Raw genomic sequence first — 16663 nt, 5'->3', positions numbered from 1 at the left:
GAAACAGATTTTTATTGTGTTTTGGTACTAAATATGAAGGGCCAGATACATCTCTGTTGCAAGCTTTTGAAACTAATAGAGTTACAGCACAAATGAAATTGTCCCTGGATATCTATTATGCATTACTGAAAACAGAACGTAATATAATTTTAGCATAAAAAATATAATTTTTAAATCAAATTCAAGCTCTGTGCCTGCCTCACACTTTCATATGCTTTTGTTCCTTTGTACTCCTAATCTTTTTTACAAATGTAGTGCTGGTAATCTAAGGAGTTGAGGGTGGCTTTTTTGTTTGTTGGTTGGTTGGTTTAAAAATGGTTCACTCACTCTAGGTTTACTTCTAGGTGATTCTAGATTAGATTCTCAATATGATACTAGATTCAATTCTAGAGTAGATTGGTTACATGGAGCTTGGGTTTGTCAATGACACAGCTGAGATGCTCTGGGCAGGGATTACAGAAAAGTAAGTTCATGGGTAAACAGTTTGCTGATGGGTTGGGCTCAAAGGGTTTTAGTAAATGTGTTTACATCAGACTGGTGGGCAGTCACTACTGGGGTTCTACTGGGCTCCATTTTAGGGCCAGTTCTCTTCCACATTTTTAAATATGATCTGGATGCAGGACTCGAATGCATGCTAAATAATGTTGTAGCTGATACTGAATTAGGAGGAGGAGCTGTTGACTCCCTTGAGAACAAAGAGTTGCCAAGCCTACTAGAGTTCAAGAACCATTTGGAAAACTGATAAAGAGTTTTATAGATCTCAGACATAAAGATTTTATGTACTGGTAGCCCTGTGTGGAGCCAGGAGCTGAACTCGATGATCCTTGTGGGTCCTTTCCAACTCGACATATTCCATGATTCTATGACCCTAATTATGAGCTGCAAGAAGCATAACACTGTCTTGCTCTGCGAGTTATTCCTGAACAGAGAACAAAATTGCAAAAGTGATGGTTCTTTTGCTGATTTCTATGTTACTTGGTAGACTATTACTTAGAAAAGGGAATACGCTGAAGAGTGTTCCTACATTAACCTGGACAACCATTGTACTTCCTGTTTCTGAGGCATTGTGCCTAATATTCTCCTCTCATGTGCTGAAGCACCTAAGTCCTTAAGGAAGATGAAAAGTTGATTTTGGAAAAGAATCCCCTGAAAATGAGATGTCTTACTCCTTTAAGGTTTACCCCTGAAGTTTGTTTTTTATGTTAACATGCTCACAGGAGCCTGGCGATAACAAGGTATGAGCTGGTGCTATATTTTATGAATCTCCAGTCAACAAACAACGACAACATCTTTGTTATTTATAGCATTTGTGTATTTGTAAATGAATGAAAAGTACATGAGAAATTACATGTAATAAAGATCACTGAAAATAGCTTGCCAAAAAAAAAAAAAAAAGTTATTATAGGAGTGCAGCTAATATTCAGGACTGTATGTAAAACCTGAAGAAGGCTCAGCAAACTTTAAAGCCACTGAATAAAGTAAATGATATTATGTCTAAATAAAACATTTTTTTCTAGTTCAAAAAGCAGAATCACCTGAGACAAAAATGATTTTCAAAATTGGTATCTTACTGTCTAGAAGGACCTTTATATAATAACTCACTGATTGTCTCAGTGGCACAATTCATGTGAGTAGGTATAAAAGAGCTCAATCATAATGTGGACTGGAGGAAAGCTCTACTAATGTATTTCCACTCAGCAGCTTACAGCTACTTATTACTATTTCCTAACTGAAAGAAGGAATAAAAACATTTTGTGGGTTTATGGTTTATAGCTTGCTGAATTTGTAAGAGAAAGCTAAGATAGCAGCTCTTGACGTTGCTTCAGCTGGACAGCTGAGCTGGAGAATGGCTACTCTTACACAAAGAACAGAAAATATATTTCTGTGTGTGGCCCAAAGGCTCTTGGTTCTTACGTTGACCATGCAACTCCATAACTGGAACTTGGATATTCTTGCCCTGATGCACAAGTACCCTTGTGGACTGATGAAAAAATTTATTCCTTTTGGATCTACCTTCAGTTCTGGTTGTGCTCTATAACATGTAACTAGATAATCCAAAAATCTGAAAAGTCCAAATTGCTTCATTTGGCCCATTCTGTTTTGCATCCATGGTCCCTAGCTAATATATTCATGAGCGGGTTTAGACTGATTTGGGTTCTGGTAACGAGTATGATCTAATATATGATCTCTTTACAAGAAAAGCTGTTCCTAAAAGATGCTCACACAGTGATTTCTTGCTGCACTCCTGGGTAGCAGAGGCCCCATGGGTGGTAGAGCCGGAGCCTGCCCTGCGGCTGAGGCGCCTCAGCAGCGCAGCGCCGGCCTGGAGCCCCGTGGGTCACCGCTGCTGAACATGCAGCCTTCTTCCAGTCAGGATCCTGACAAAAGGGACCATAATACTGCTCTCCTGGCATGTGTTACTTCAGGTTACTAAATTGCCAATGTCTCAAGCAGGGGATGGGATTTTGTGAAACTTTCTCCTGTGTGTTCAGCAAATGCTTTCAAAAGGTGTGCGGCCTGTAAGGTGAGTGTGCGTGGAACTGTAAGGCCTTAAAGCCTTCTTCCGCTTTCGATGTGACCTTATGCTGTTTTTTAGGAAAGGTTTTACCTCATTTTTTCCATTTTTCTTCTTTGTGGAAGTTTCTTTGGTGTGACTCTTTCTGTAATTGCTTTGGAGCCTGTGCTGTGGTGTCCATTGCTGTCCTAGCCTCAAGGCAGAGTTTGAATGTGTAATCCCTTTTTCCACAAGCGTGAATTCAAATCAGTTTAAGCACATGCATGTACATTGCTTCAAGCACCAGAATACTTCCATGTTTAATTAAATGGGACAGTCCATATCCCTAAGTTAGACACTTAACAAGTATATCTCTGAAACAGGACTGCCTACAGTAATGCTCCTGGACTGCTTGTTTGAGTAACAAACGATAGAAATAACATTGTTCAATTTCCTCTTCTCTTTTACTTAATTCACTCAAAAAGAAAAGAGATTAAGGAAACCCACATGATGTTTTGGCAACAATGTGACTAAATGCAGAGGCTGATGGCCTTCTCTTCTGTGCAAATCACAGGAGCTAGTGTTTGGTATAAATTTGTGTAAGATAGACTTTTGTAGATAGCTTGAACATCTCTTCACAACAGACTAAAAAACAACTTATTTTTCTATTACAGTTGAAATACTGTGTAAATAAATGAGCTGTGCTGCAGTACGAGATATGTTTGATGGAAATAAAGGTAAGCTGTTTCTTTGGCACAGGCATAACAAACTTATGACTGAAGCCCCATGCATAAATGTGTTTCTTGGAGTCCCACTAGCAACACAATAATAGACACCTTGATAAATACTTTATTAATACTGAAAATGTGAGCAAACTAAGGAATGTGTGACATGATTGATATTTCTATTGGTAGTTCTTACTAAATAGTCAGAGGTAGCAAATTTTTCTAGTTGTATTTAGCAAAGTGGTTATTGGTGATAACTTTGCTCTTGGCAGACATACAATCTGTCTATTTGCTATCAATAATAAAATAAAATTTCTGTAGCATTAATTATTTATTATTCAATTTTTAAGTTATTCACCAATATAATTGTTTAACTTTTTCTTTTGTCCAACAACATGATATTCAAAAAACAAAGAGAAATTCTGATAAAATGTGAGCGGCATGTTTTTTTCCAATTAGACATTAATCTGTCATTTGAGTTCTATAACATTTGTTCAAAGTATCTGAAACTATACAGTAAAGATGTTTAACAGGTCAATATTTAACAGGTTGGGATTTCCACTCAGTTATGTCTCACAACATAAGCTTTTTTTGCTTGAATATAGAAATAGAGTCATCTGGCTTTATTTTCTGCTCCTCGCTTTAGGAACTAGCATTGCTTAGTAAAAGTTAATTAACTTACTGCAGCCTAACGTAGTAAGTGGAACTTCTTAAGATGACAGTTTCTGATCTTGAAGTTGTATTTATGGTTTGTATCTGAATCCAAACTTTTCTTTTGTTAATTATAGTACAGTTAGAGTTGGAAGAAAAATGTCTTCCCATTTATTTTTTTTTTTTAATTTTGAAGAATTTAAAAATATCTTCTGCTCCAGTGAGGGCAGAAGACAAGATTTTTCAGAGGTGTTTTTGTTGCTGCTGTTGTTTTTGTTGATTAAAAAATAATAATAATAAAAATAAAAGAGAGAGAGAGAGAGTCTCTTCATTTAACCAAACATTGCTAATTTTATTATATGAAGCTGAGAGGAAGGAAAGAAGATCTTTCCTCTGTCTTTCTGCCCTTCTGTCTTTGTATCACATCCCACCCCCCTTCTCTCCTGAGCCCTGAGGTTTGTTCTTAACCATCCTAAACCAATCAAACAGATTGGCATTGCCCTACAGAAAATGGTTTAGTTAAAATAATCCAGGAAATATGAGTTGCAGTCTCTCAAAGGGTTTGGCAGACTAAGGAGTGAGTGGGTCTTCTCTATTCTAGTCCCAACTGCTGGATTTTGGTTGACCAGCAAGGTACTTCATCCTCCCTTGAGACTTTAGATAACTTTCCATTCTTCTCTCTCTCTCTCTCATTTTTTATTTTTATTTTTTAACCCATGTACCTCATGAAATCTTTACTTAAATACATGACGGGTTGATTACATGCTTTCTTCAGGAGTCTAAATTCTTCAGTCCTGGGCTCCCTGTTACCATTAGGTCAGCAGGGATGATGCAAACTTGCTTACTGCAGATTGGCTTCACTCAGTGCAACCAGCTATTTTTCCCTCAAACCATGTGGGGAAGGAGAAATGATCCATAGCCAACTATAGTTTTGTTTTTTCCCTGCTGTTATGTTTTTGTTCATGCACAGGCTTTTCAATTTTATGAAGCCAGCTTTACATGAAAGCTGAAATGTAATTGCATCCTCCTGAGTAAAATGGACAATCTCTGTGCCAATTGTGTTTTTAAAGAAAAGATTACAGCATTCGCTCTGCTGCCTGCTTTCTCTGCCTATGAATCCCTCTGCCTATGTAAAGGGATTAAATATTCTAAAATGTTACATGGAATTATAGTTCTTTGTAATTCCATAAATGCACAGGATAACACCTTCATTATTTTTGTCCTGGGAAGAAGTAAAACATAACAGGTAGGCTTTTTCCAGTACACCTTGTTTTTCTTCAGCAAACACTAATGAGAACTTGATCCAGTATAAATCATACATTACTGTTCCTCTACGTTTTCCACGTTAACTGAAACTTTAATTTCCTTGTGGAATTTTTGGCTTTTTGGTATATCTTGCAGATCAAAGGCAACATGATAAATACTGTGCAGTTACTGTGCAGTTGGCAGCTTTGTATTTCTTTGTTTTGAACTGAAGACCTTAAGAATGATAACATTTATGTAATGGAAAATAATTTTTTAATAATGTTGCATGGCTGCACACAAATCACTTTCAAGTATCTTTTCCTTCCTTTTTTATTGTTTCTAGCATTCTTTGTATCATTTGTAATACTTTTGCACAGACTCAGAAAATGGTTGACTTTTACAGACCTGAATTTAGATACAGTACTGTGTTTTTCATTTATCACATCTTACAAGATTTCCAGGCTTACTTATGCATTTTATGCTTTCCTATGGACTGTCATAGTTTACTTACAGTTGTGCTGTGAGCATGACAGTGCCAATACATTGCAATTTCTTTGAACAGCGTACACAGACTTCTCTTTTCCCAGCCAAATGAGGCTGCATACCTGAAAGAATGATTAATAGCAAGGGTAAGCAACATAGTTCTTGTTTCTGAAAATGTGCGTCTCCATCTCAAGTCTGCACAGCCCTTTCCTTAACACTGGAATTTATTCTTTGAAATCCATCTCTAATATCCCACAGAGCTATTTAAAGGAGCTTAACCAGGGTTACTGAATAGAGGATAGGAGAAAGAGTACTTGAGCTGTTTTAAAAAGGTTGTATTTGCAAAAGTGGGAGAGGTTCCTAAACTTAGGATGACCTGAACTAAAGAGGCTGGTGTACCTGGGGTAAAAGAGTTCCCCTTTGGGCACAGCTGAGACAACTTTAAGTATAATAAACTATAAAATTTATACTCTTATGTTAAAATCTCCCTCTGATTGTTTCAGGGTGTGAGGGAGTTTGCTTGTTGTTGTTGTGTCTGCTATCAAGGGAACCTTCTAGCCAAAACTTCCTTAGGGAGGTGCTGAAGATGCTGCTAATTCCTGTCATTGTCTGGTTCAGCAGATGTTCTGTAGCATGGGTTGAAGGGGCTGACAGTTCAATTATTGCCACAGCTACATCCATCCTAGCTGCTGGTTAAAGTTACTGAAGGGAAGAGGCAGTGGTGCCACATCATTAACATTTTGAGCTCTCTGTGTGCAAAACTGTGATAAACATAATCAAAACATGATTAGGCATGAGGCCTAACACTGAAGGAAGTATGCTCACCTCAGCCTAGGAATCCTTGGAGACACAGTAATAACCAGACAAGCCCTGAGTACTGGAGACTGCCTCCCTAAACTAAGATTACATTCTGAAAGGTGCTGAGCATCAACTCTGAATAAAATCGGTAAGAACAGAGAGTGTGCAGGGCAACAGAAAGCAATATAGAGGAAGTATTGTAGGTCTAAAAGCAAGTATGAAAGAAGGCCGCAGTTATGAAAAACTAGACTCCAGTAGACTGGATTGTAAACTAACGTGAACACTGGTATTTAGAGGCTTGAGGCAGGAGAAGGTGGATAGGTAATCATCAGAACTGTAAACGTCAAGAGAAAAGGCTAAAGCATTGTAATGCTGTAGTATTCCCATATGGTGTCAGATAAAAGAGTGAAACTTCAGAATGGGAATTGTAATCTATCTCCTTCAGTATGTGTAAATCTAATGGATTTTGAAAGACCTCTCAATGTACACTTTTTAAGGAGATTCCTTAACTCCCATTTTTTTCCCACTAATAATAATAGAAATTTTCTTGCTGAGATGTAACGTGCTATAAATTCTGGGATTGTTTTTTCTCATTAGGAAGCACATGAAAAGATCTATAATGCATTTGCAGAGAACAGCTGCATCTTTATAGTATGTTGTCTTACTGTTAACTTTACTAAATCATGAGGGACATAACTGTAACCATTAACCTGATTTTTAGCCGAACTAAATTTAACTTACTCTTCAGTCTCTACCTGAACAAATGCATTCATCAATCCTCTCCACGAGTTTGAAGCATCCTGAGGTTTCAGGCAATTCTGTTGTCCTCTGCCTGAAGGGAAAAAATGGCTCAAATCCATCTCAGTAGAGGATGGAGTTGTTTTCTCCCTCCTAAGGCAGAGCTTGCCCTTCTTCCCATGTTAGAAGCTATTTTAAAGATCTTGCACTAAAGATTTTTCTTCCTTGATTCCTGAATATAACCTTGGCCGTGTGACTCGCACTTCCCATTTAAATGATAAATTACAAACCTGTGTTTTCACCAATCTTTGTTTTAGCCTTGTTATATGTATTGTATGGAAGAAAGCTATATCTTTTATTCAGGTTTTAACTGGAATTATAGTTATATTTTGAATATTGTTCTCTGGAAGATGTCCAGTGCAGCAATAAGTCTGGATTAAACATGTTCTAAAATCCTACACAAATATAACTTTTTCCCCCCACCTTGTTTATCATTGGTAGCATCAATCATCATCATAGCACTTTAGTCCTCGCTGTCCTGATCCTTGTCCACTGTGTGGTCTGAACCCTAATCCAAGTATTAAACAAAGGCCAGTGATACCAACCTGATTCTTTAGATAGCCATCTGAGTAACTTTTATTCAAAATAAAGGAGTAACCCAGTAATAATTCTAGGTTTACAACCCCTCCTGTACTGATCTATAATCATAGTACTAATTAGTCCAGTTTATCTTATCCTCACCCTAATCTTGAGGCATATTTAGTACTGCATTTAGTATGATGTTTTCCAGAACTCAGACACTCATTGATTATCTAACAATATGTAACTGTTACTCTCTACGTGATATTTACTTTGATAAATAAATTGAGTTTGTAAGTAGTACAAGTCATAACTAAACTTTTAATTTAAAATCATGCAGAAATAATGTATTTACATGAACAACTCAGTATATACATTTTTACTCTTAGAGACAGATTTTATAGAAAGCCATCATATGATACTAATATGACTAAAAGAACCCAAATATTTTTTCTGCAGCCTATCCATGTGCAACTACATGACATTTTCAGAGCATAAGAAAAAAGTCTGAAGCCCTTTCCTTCCTGCCTCCCTCTGCTCCCCCCTTAAGGCTAGATTTTTCCAAGAAGCTTCTCTCTTTAGGAGGGAGTACTTTGTGTGCTGTGCTCTCTTGAAAAATATGTCAAACTGCTATGATCTCTACATGGCAGATGATCTCTTAAAAAACCTGGCCTTCATCCAGATGAACCAACATATGTATATAGAGTACAGCCTTCCCTGGTGGACACATGGTGAGCTTGTTATAAAAGCTGTGTACATAGCATGACTTTTCATATAGATTGAATTCAGTCAAAGCATATTTTCATTGATGCATTCAAAAATACTTCTCAGGAAGGGATGTTTCAAGGCAGCTGCTCAAGTACATTTCTTCAACCATTTGAATGTTAGAATTTGTAATATATTTAACACTTTGTGAAATATTTAACACATTAAAGTGTATTTATAAAATACATCATGTCTTGGAAAAACTAAGATTGCTGATTTTACCAATTCACTTGCTGTGAATTAATTGCAACATCCTAGCTGTAGGCAGTAGAACTTTGCTGGAAGGTTAATGTTCTCAGAGTAGTTTGGGAGCAGAAACTCCAGACCAGAATTCATCTATAAACACAGTTTGTTAATACAACTTCTGTTCTGAAATCACTTTTAGGATCTTGAAATTTCAACCTGAGTGAGACTTCAGTGCACTTAAATTACTTACTATTAGATTAGTTTTACGAAGAGAATTCAATAAATGGTCTATAGCAAGTGTGCATACAGCAGGCTAACTGCGTACATGTGGTTATTGTCAACTTTTAACACTTTTATCCTGGGACTGATGAGAAGCATAAAAGCTGACTGGCAATAGCTAAGTTTCCTGCTCTGCCATAAATGTGCTAAGTGCTAAGGCCCTGCCAGCATCCTGCTGCTTTAAAGGGCCACCAGACCAGTGGCTGAAGACAATGATTTCTTATTTCTTATGGGATCAAAAGGATTGACAACCTTGCTTAGCCTTGCTCCAAGCTTTGTGATTTACCTTAATAAAATACCATTTTGCCTTGGGCTTTCTGCTGACTGTGCTATAAGACTTGTACCCAAAAATGTGTTTGTCAGTATGTGTCACATCACTTTTTATCTAGTTTGGTATAGCTGCCTTTTTATGTAGCCTTCTGTAACATCAAATGCTTATCAACACAGGAATTCTGGGAAATGTTCTGTCACAGAGATATCAGTACAAGAATCGTGTATTCCTCCTCATCATGTTTCTGTAATGATGCAACACACCTGTGTCAGGTTACATCATGCAGCTGTGTTAGGAATCATGTAATGAGGTGAGGCTGTGCTGCTAGGGAGAGATAAGAGTGAGTATGGGGTTGTAAACACTCAGCATCCGATTTCTGATTTGCTTTTTTTTCCTTTTTATCTGTGGAATGAGAGAGCTCCCAGTGCCAGGGGGATGCTATATGAATAAGGGATGTAACTTTTTAAGAGTCTTGAGAATAGAAAAATGCAAAAGTGCTAACTTTGTATCTGGAAAATTATTGCTGTGAATAGAGACTGTATGTTTGTCCTATACAAAGCAAAAGGCTATCCTTAATGCAAAGCAGTTGGAAATGTGAAGATTGCTAACAAAATAAGAGCATGGTGAATGTTTGACTGGTCAAATTAATGAAGATGGAATAGGATACAGCAGAATATATGTCAATGGAAGGGCAAAAACATGCAGAATTCTGTCATGGAAAAAAGTCATATTGCAGCTTTCTGTCCATGAAACATGTCATGAGTAGTAGAAAATATATGATCCAAACAAACAGCTAGTAAAAGAACTTGAGTGGCAGTTCTGCTGCTGACTTCATAGTGAGATCAAGGCCCCACTTGCTAATGGAGGTAGAGGAACTCTTAAGTGATCTCTAGGCCGCTTCATTTTCTCTCTTCTGTTATTTCCTCTAATGTATGTTTTGTCAGCTCTCGGATCAAGGGGAATAGAGTAACTAAATATCTTTTTCAGTAAAGTATCTTTAAGATTATGTAGGGTTTTTGTTCTGTTAAAAAACAAAACCAAACAAAATAAAACATTCTTCCTTATTCTGTCCTCTCTTATTTCCAGTTGTGCTTAGCATCTGGTGTCTTAGCTGTCTTTTTCAAGTAAACCTTAACACCAAGCAAGACACGTATTGAATGCCTTTGTTTTTTGCCTTACTGGAAAGGTCCTAGACTTGCATTTTTCTAGGTCTTGTTCTTCTCTTTCTTATTGCTGTGTGCATCTCTTTGCTAATCTATTTCATGCTGCAAACTCCATTTCTGGCATGACGTGTTAATGTTTTTCTCCTGTGCTGTTTAGGATTGCATCTTGTTTAATGTATCTGTGAGTGTGACCTTTAGCTCTCTTGTTGCTGCCCAGCTTCTCTCACTTAACTTTCCTCAGGACCTTGGGCTTTCTCTTTCATGAGCTCATTCTAAATAGCTTCACACATCTGTAGTCTAAAATGCTTTATTATTTGGGTCCAAAATAATGGTCTCCTAAAACAAAAGTTTTTTTTCAGCACAGTTCATGCACTTGTTGCTTAGTCTGTGTCAAGATACATATTTAGGTTGCAGGGACTTCCCGTTAACAGTTGTGCATCTCTTAGAGCTAACATCCCTGTCCTATGACACAGGGAGTAGGGATAACTTCAGAAAAATAGGGCTTCAAAGTAAATTGTGGAAACACCACACAGAGCCTGTTCATCTGCTACAGCCTTAACAAAGTAGAACTAGTATCCAAGGCTTTGGTGCATTTTGGTGATCTCTTAATTTTCCTTTATTACCATCAGCTGAGACAGATTAAGACAGGCTATAATTAGTCCTAGCTTAGCCCAGGCTTGCCCTATGTGTGCTGATTGCTCACAACAGCACGCTGGAGCCCTGCAGCTCACATCTTCCTTCTCTGTATTACTGAAGATTTCTATCTGAAATGAATATATGGAAGAAAGCAGAAAAATGAGGGTAAGGGGCCTAAGGAAATCAAAATGTGTATATATGCCTGGGAGGGGGATAGTAAACTGTAACTGAAAAAGCTTGTTTTGGTTTTAGTACTGTGTTGTAAGTAGGTGAGCAATGCTTCACTGGGGAGTGGGGGGAGACAGAGAATCTCTTCTAGTGTATGCTTTGAAGAAAAAACAAAACACAAATCTGGTTTTGTAGATTACTTGGGGCTCCAATGTGTTTCTTGAGCTTGGCTGAGGAAGAAAGCAGAATCCTCCTGAGATTCTGGAAAATAAGGGAATTGCTGGTAGAACATAACTGCTTGCTTCAAAGAACTGCTGATGGAGTGCAAGAAGATGTGTTTTGGATGATGGGGAGCTTTTGCCCCATGTGTGCTAAAGTTAGATTGGTGCCCTGTTTGTTAGGTATAGTATATGTTTTGTGTTTTCATGTTGAGGTAGACTCTGTTTATGTTTTTCCTTGTCTAAAACAAGGACTGGTGATATCTAATTGCAGTGAATGCTCTGTTAAAAGTCTGTGACCTGACACCAGCAGAGAAGCTGTGTTGGCAAGCAAACTGTCCGAGTTCTTATGCTTCTGGCTGACCTCTGTTTTGAGGAGCTGACCACCTCTGTAGCAATGCGCTTTCTTCTGGTCTTTGTGGCTTTACTTACCGTGTTAGGACTTTGATACGTGTGTTAGGAGAAGCATATGCAGGTCACTTGTCTCCTTGGTAACCAGAAGATAAAATTACTATAGTTGTATCTGTTGCCTGTAATTTGATATAAATAACTTTTTGTTTGCCAAAGGATAACTACCTAGACACTGAGGTATTAACCAATTTGTAATGACTTTCTGTCTCGTGCTAAAGCAAGGGGGTCTTATAGTGGAAGAACAATAACAGCTTTCTTAACTGACCAGCTCAGGTATGCTCTTTGCCTCAAGCTTCCTGCATTCTAATTAGAAATCAAAGCATTACAAGGTGTTCCCTTTGTGTCGTACTCCTGACAGTTTATAGAGTTTCTGTACCTTTTATCCAGCCTTCTCTTTGTTTCTGTGCAAATATTTTAAATAAAAGCCTTGTAGAATAGGTTATCTCTATAAAACTTAGACTGCTACGTCTAAGAGCTCATTTATAATATATGTCACGTAGTCGTTATTCCCATGGAGATACTAATGCTGCAATGCAAGGAGAATGAGCATGGGAAGGTGCTAAGAGTCTGATAACTGTAGGTCAGAAACACTGTAGCAGCTGTAAAAGAAGTGCCGTGTTCCCTCTAAAAGATAGATCCGGTGTGACAGGTGGTTTTTACTAATAACAGTGTGGTAACAAGCAGCAACTAGACAGATGCAGTCTAGGGAGTTTTTTTGTCTCTAAGCATCTTTATTTACTAGACTATTTCTTGTGTATTGTAGTGTTTAACACAGGGAAAAATGACCACCTGCGGTGAGCCTCCCTGAATTTGATCTGTGTCACAGCTGTTGACCTTATGACTTGTTTTTTTTTAGGCATTGGAGAGAGGATTGCATAGTAGGAACATTTTCCACTCTAATGTGTATGTGTACATACAGAGTAATAAATCTGTTCAAAGATAACAATTGTTCCTGCAACACAGAAAATTTATTTCATATTTTGGTTTATCTTTTTATTCTTCTCTATGTGCCACCTCTGACCTTTTACATAGGTAACAGTAAAGAGCCAAGCTTTCTTAGCTGCCCTGTATCCTTTATGCCATCCTTTGTTTATAGCAGAAAACCACAAAGTTTACTTCAGTAGCAGACTTTGATGAGGACCAAAACAAATCATTTTTCAAGACTGAACAGAGCAGTGTATTGTTGTGGTTTTTGACTTGTGAAGGTTCCAGGTAACAAAAAAATCTAGTATCAATCTAAGTTGATCAGAGGAATTGTATGTTAAGGCTAAAAATCCTCTGGCTGAACAAACTAGCACTTAACATACAAGTATTCATTTTTGGTTTTTTTTTTTTTTTTTTTTTCCCCTTCCAAACATTGGTAAACACTTTCTGAAGGAATGGCGAATTTTGTTGTCAGGAGTGTGGTTATACCACTTGAGAACAGTGGCTGTGTTTGTACTGTCCTGTGTGCCTATAGAACTGACTTTACTTTAAACATCACATTTTACTGTGGGCTGAGGCTGCCCAACTGGCAAATCATTTCTCTAGTGCTATTAACTGTATGTACTAATTGCAAAGTTGTTAATTAAAACCAATCCTTCTCCTGTGAAAAAAAAAAACAGTCTCCTCGGCTGCTGTACTCTTTTAAATTTCTGAGCTAATAAAAAAAAAGTAGGAAGAATTACAGTGCTGGTGAAAATGTGTGTTTGAAAACCAGTTTGAAAACCATTGGCAGACCTGACAGTGAAGTGGAGTGTTCGAGCCAGTTGTGTAGCTAGCCATGTTAGAGGGCGAGATGTTGTAATGACACTGAAATAGTTTACATACACTTTGTTTCTGTGACTCACTTTCCCGCTCAGGACCTGATTTTGGTTACTTTCATGTTCCTATGTCCTGACAAACAATGTCCAGAGCCTAGCTTTGAGTGCTGGGCAGGTATTCCTGCAGGGAAACTTAATGCAAACTGAAACACGAATATGAAGTAAACTACTTAGTGCTGATGCAAGGTTTGCTAAGGGATTTCTAGGTACTTAAATTAAGTTATCCATGGAGAAATGGACACCGGTTCCCATTAGCATTTAATGTTCTTCACTATTTTTTTCTGTGGTTAATCATTAATAACTTTGACAGTGTCAGGAATGTGTGTGATGACTAAATTGTGCAAAGCGACGGTCTTTTATCACTGACATGGAAACATTGCTACTGTTTTTGTTTTGTTTTTTTGACTGGTGACATAATGAGGCATAGCAAATTGTGTAGCGCTAACTGCAGAAAAAAGTCTGTCTGATACATTTCCTTATTTCTGGTCCTTTAGCCTCATGTTACCAAGAGTTTTATGGGAGAGTCTGTTATTAAAACATACCTGTTTACAGTGCTCTTTGTTTTACCATGTTTTGTCCTACTTGTGTATTCGTTTGGGAATCTCAGAATTCTTATATTAAAACAAAGTTGCTGCAAACGTAAACACAGAGGAGGCTATGTGTAAGGCAGCAGCGCTTGTATTGGTGTTTCACTTAATTTGTTTCTTCAACAAAAACACACACACACAACCAAACCAACCAAAAACCCCAAACCATGAGGGCATAAGGGAGTCTGGAGACACTAAATGTGTTAAAGTAATTTTAACAGGTTCAAGTTTTAGTATGACAGAATATTCTTGAGAAGATAAAAAGATCCTGCATTATCAATGACTGCAAAAGGTATCTACAAACATTATTCAATGTCCATATTGTAATTCCTGTTCATCTGAAGTTTTTCTGACTTTACCAGAATCTTGTAACACTCACTGAAGCAAACTACTTTAATGGGAAAAGTAGTTAATCTCTGTTCCAGGGCTAACACAACTTAATGTTTGTATATGTTGCAAACTTAATGCTATACTGTAATGCGGTTGGGTTGCAGTATGTCAAAAATGCAAAACACAGTTCACCATTTCATGGAATTGTTCTATTAAATATAATGTTGATGCGACTCCTGAGGTACAAAGCAAATCTCAAATACCTCACTATGTAAATCTCAGCTCAAAATATGTGGATTTGGTGAATTAAAGACAAATATTAGTATATCAGATGTACAAAACTGAAATAATGAACAGCATTATCTAATCAGAATTCTTTCATTTCTGGATAACTAATCTTAGTATGCATATCTGATTAGCTTTGATAGGGATCTTTCATCAGTTAAAGTTGTTAATGTAGCAATACAAAGCCCTGTTACATGTGGGTAAACTCTGAAAATTGGTAGGTTAGGCTGTCATTAGACCTTAGATGTTAGTAATAAGTTATGGAACAAGCTATGTGCTAATATTTTCTTCTTCCAAAAGCTGATCTGTATTTAATTAATATAAGAAATCTGGGGGAAATGTTCACACCAATAACAAAACAAAAAAATATGCTACAGCAATCTTGGGGGAAAACAAAAAAAAAAAAAAAGAAAAACTATGTATAGAATCACAACAATGGGACATGTATTTGAAAGTAAAAGTTGCTTTCCAAAAGACACCTGAATTCCTACAAGTAAAGATACTGTCATGTCTTCGGCTAGAAACTAACAAAATTTGAGAACCTTAATTTTATTTAAAAAAAAATAAATGAGTAAATGGAAAGGTTAGGAGCAAGTGCCTTAGTTGTCTAGAAAAGCTTACTTCTGTGTCCTTGTAACTAATGCTGCATTAAGGGTCTGTGTATATTTGTGGTTGATGTCAGTGACAAACCTCTGTGGGTTCTTGCCTGTCTTATAAACTAGCCTTTGAATTTGATTGAGCGACCCTATGGGCAAATATGTCTGTATTACCTCCAGACACGACAAATCTTGATGTTTGTTTTCTTCCCAGAAGAGTAATAGCTAAATACTTACTTAGGATGTGTAGTCTTAGTGGCAATAATGCTGAAACCTGGCAGAGGTGGTTTGTAGCAGGGACTGTTTGGATTACATGTTCTAGCTCTCAGAAAACTGTTGGTATTTGTAAAATGCTATTGAGGTGCTCATCTCTGAAGAGGTGTTACAGAGATGCTGGCAAAGGCAACAAATGCAAAGACAGCTGGTTGTGTGGCTGAATAAAAAGGCTGGGGAAGCTTATGAAGACCATGCAGTAATAAGAGTAAGTAGAGGTGAATAGTGTACAGTGCTCCAAATAAAGCTGGAGCTGCTACAAATTAAGTCTTATGTGCAGAGTTCACAGGGCACATGGTAGAGTCTTTTCAGGTATATCTGAAAATGAAGTTCAGAGGACCGAAAGCTTTTTCTTTTTTTTCCCCCTCTGTATGGTAATTGGAGAAGGCAGTTATAGGAAGTGGGAGCAAGATGTGTTTTTTTTTTTTTTTTTTCTTTAAAAAGCACATGGCATTGACTTGTTGCTGCCCTTTCTGAATCAGTTGTATAACTCCATGTAATTTAATTCTGCTTCCAAGGAAATCAATTGTGAACTCTTCCCTAGTTACAACTAAAGCATTTTAGTGGTTCAGGATTGATCTAATGAGCTCTCCCTAGAATAACTAATATAAAAGTGGTTTGGTAAAGACTAATTTAATTTTGCTGACTACTACTGTCAGTTGTTCAGTTCTATTAGGAATAATCATCAAAACTCAATGGGTGTTCTAGAAGCAGTTGAGGTTGTAAATCAAAGCCTTTCTGGCTCTAGGTGATCTGATGTTCCTTCACTCCCAGACAAGATGCTAATTTGCAGGCACACACATAAGATTTTTACCTACATCTAGTTTCTGTCTACAGCACTAGTATGAGTTTTATTAGCAGAAAGAAAGCGGAATTAATAATGGAGCTGAAAAAAAATTTACATAACAGAGGTGCATTGAAATGGTTTGAATTTCAACTGAAGATAAATCTTGCAGCTCAACTATCATTATGTTTCTTGT

Source organism: Anas platyrhynchos, chromosome 5 (genome assembly GCF_047663525.1).
Source record: "Anas platyrhynchos isolate ZD024472 breed Pekin duck chromosome 5, IASCAAS_PekinDuck_T2T, whole genome shotgun sequence".
Lineage (NCBI taxonomy): Eukaryota > Metazoa > Chordata > Aves > Anseriformes > Anatidae > Anas > Anas platyrhynchos.
The sequence above is the reverse complement of the archived record's forward strand: the minus strand, read 5'-3'. Positions refer to the sequence as shown.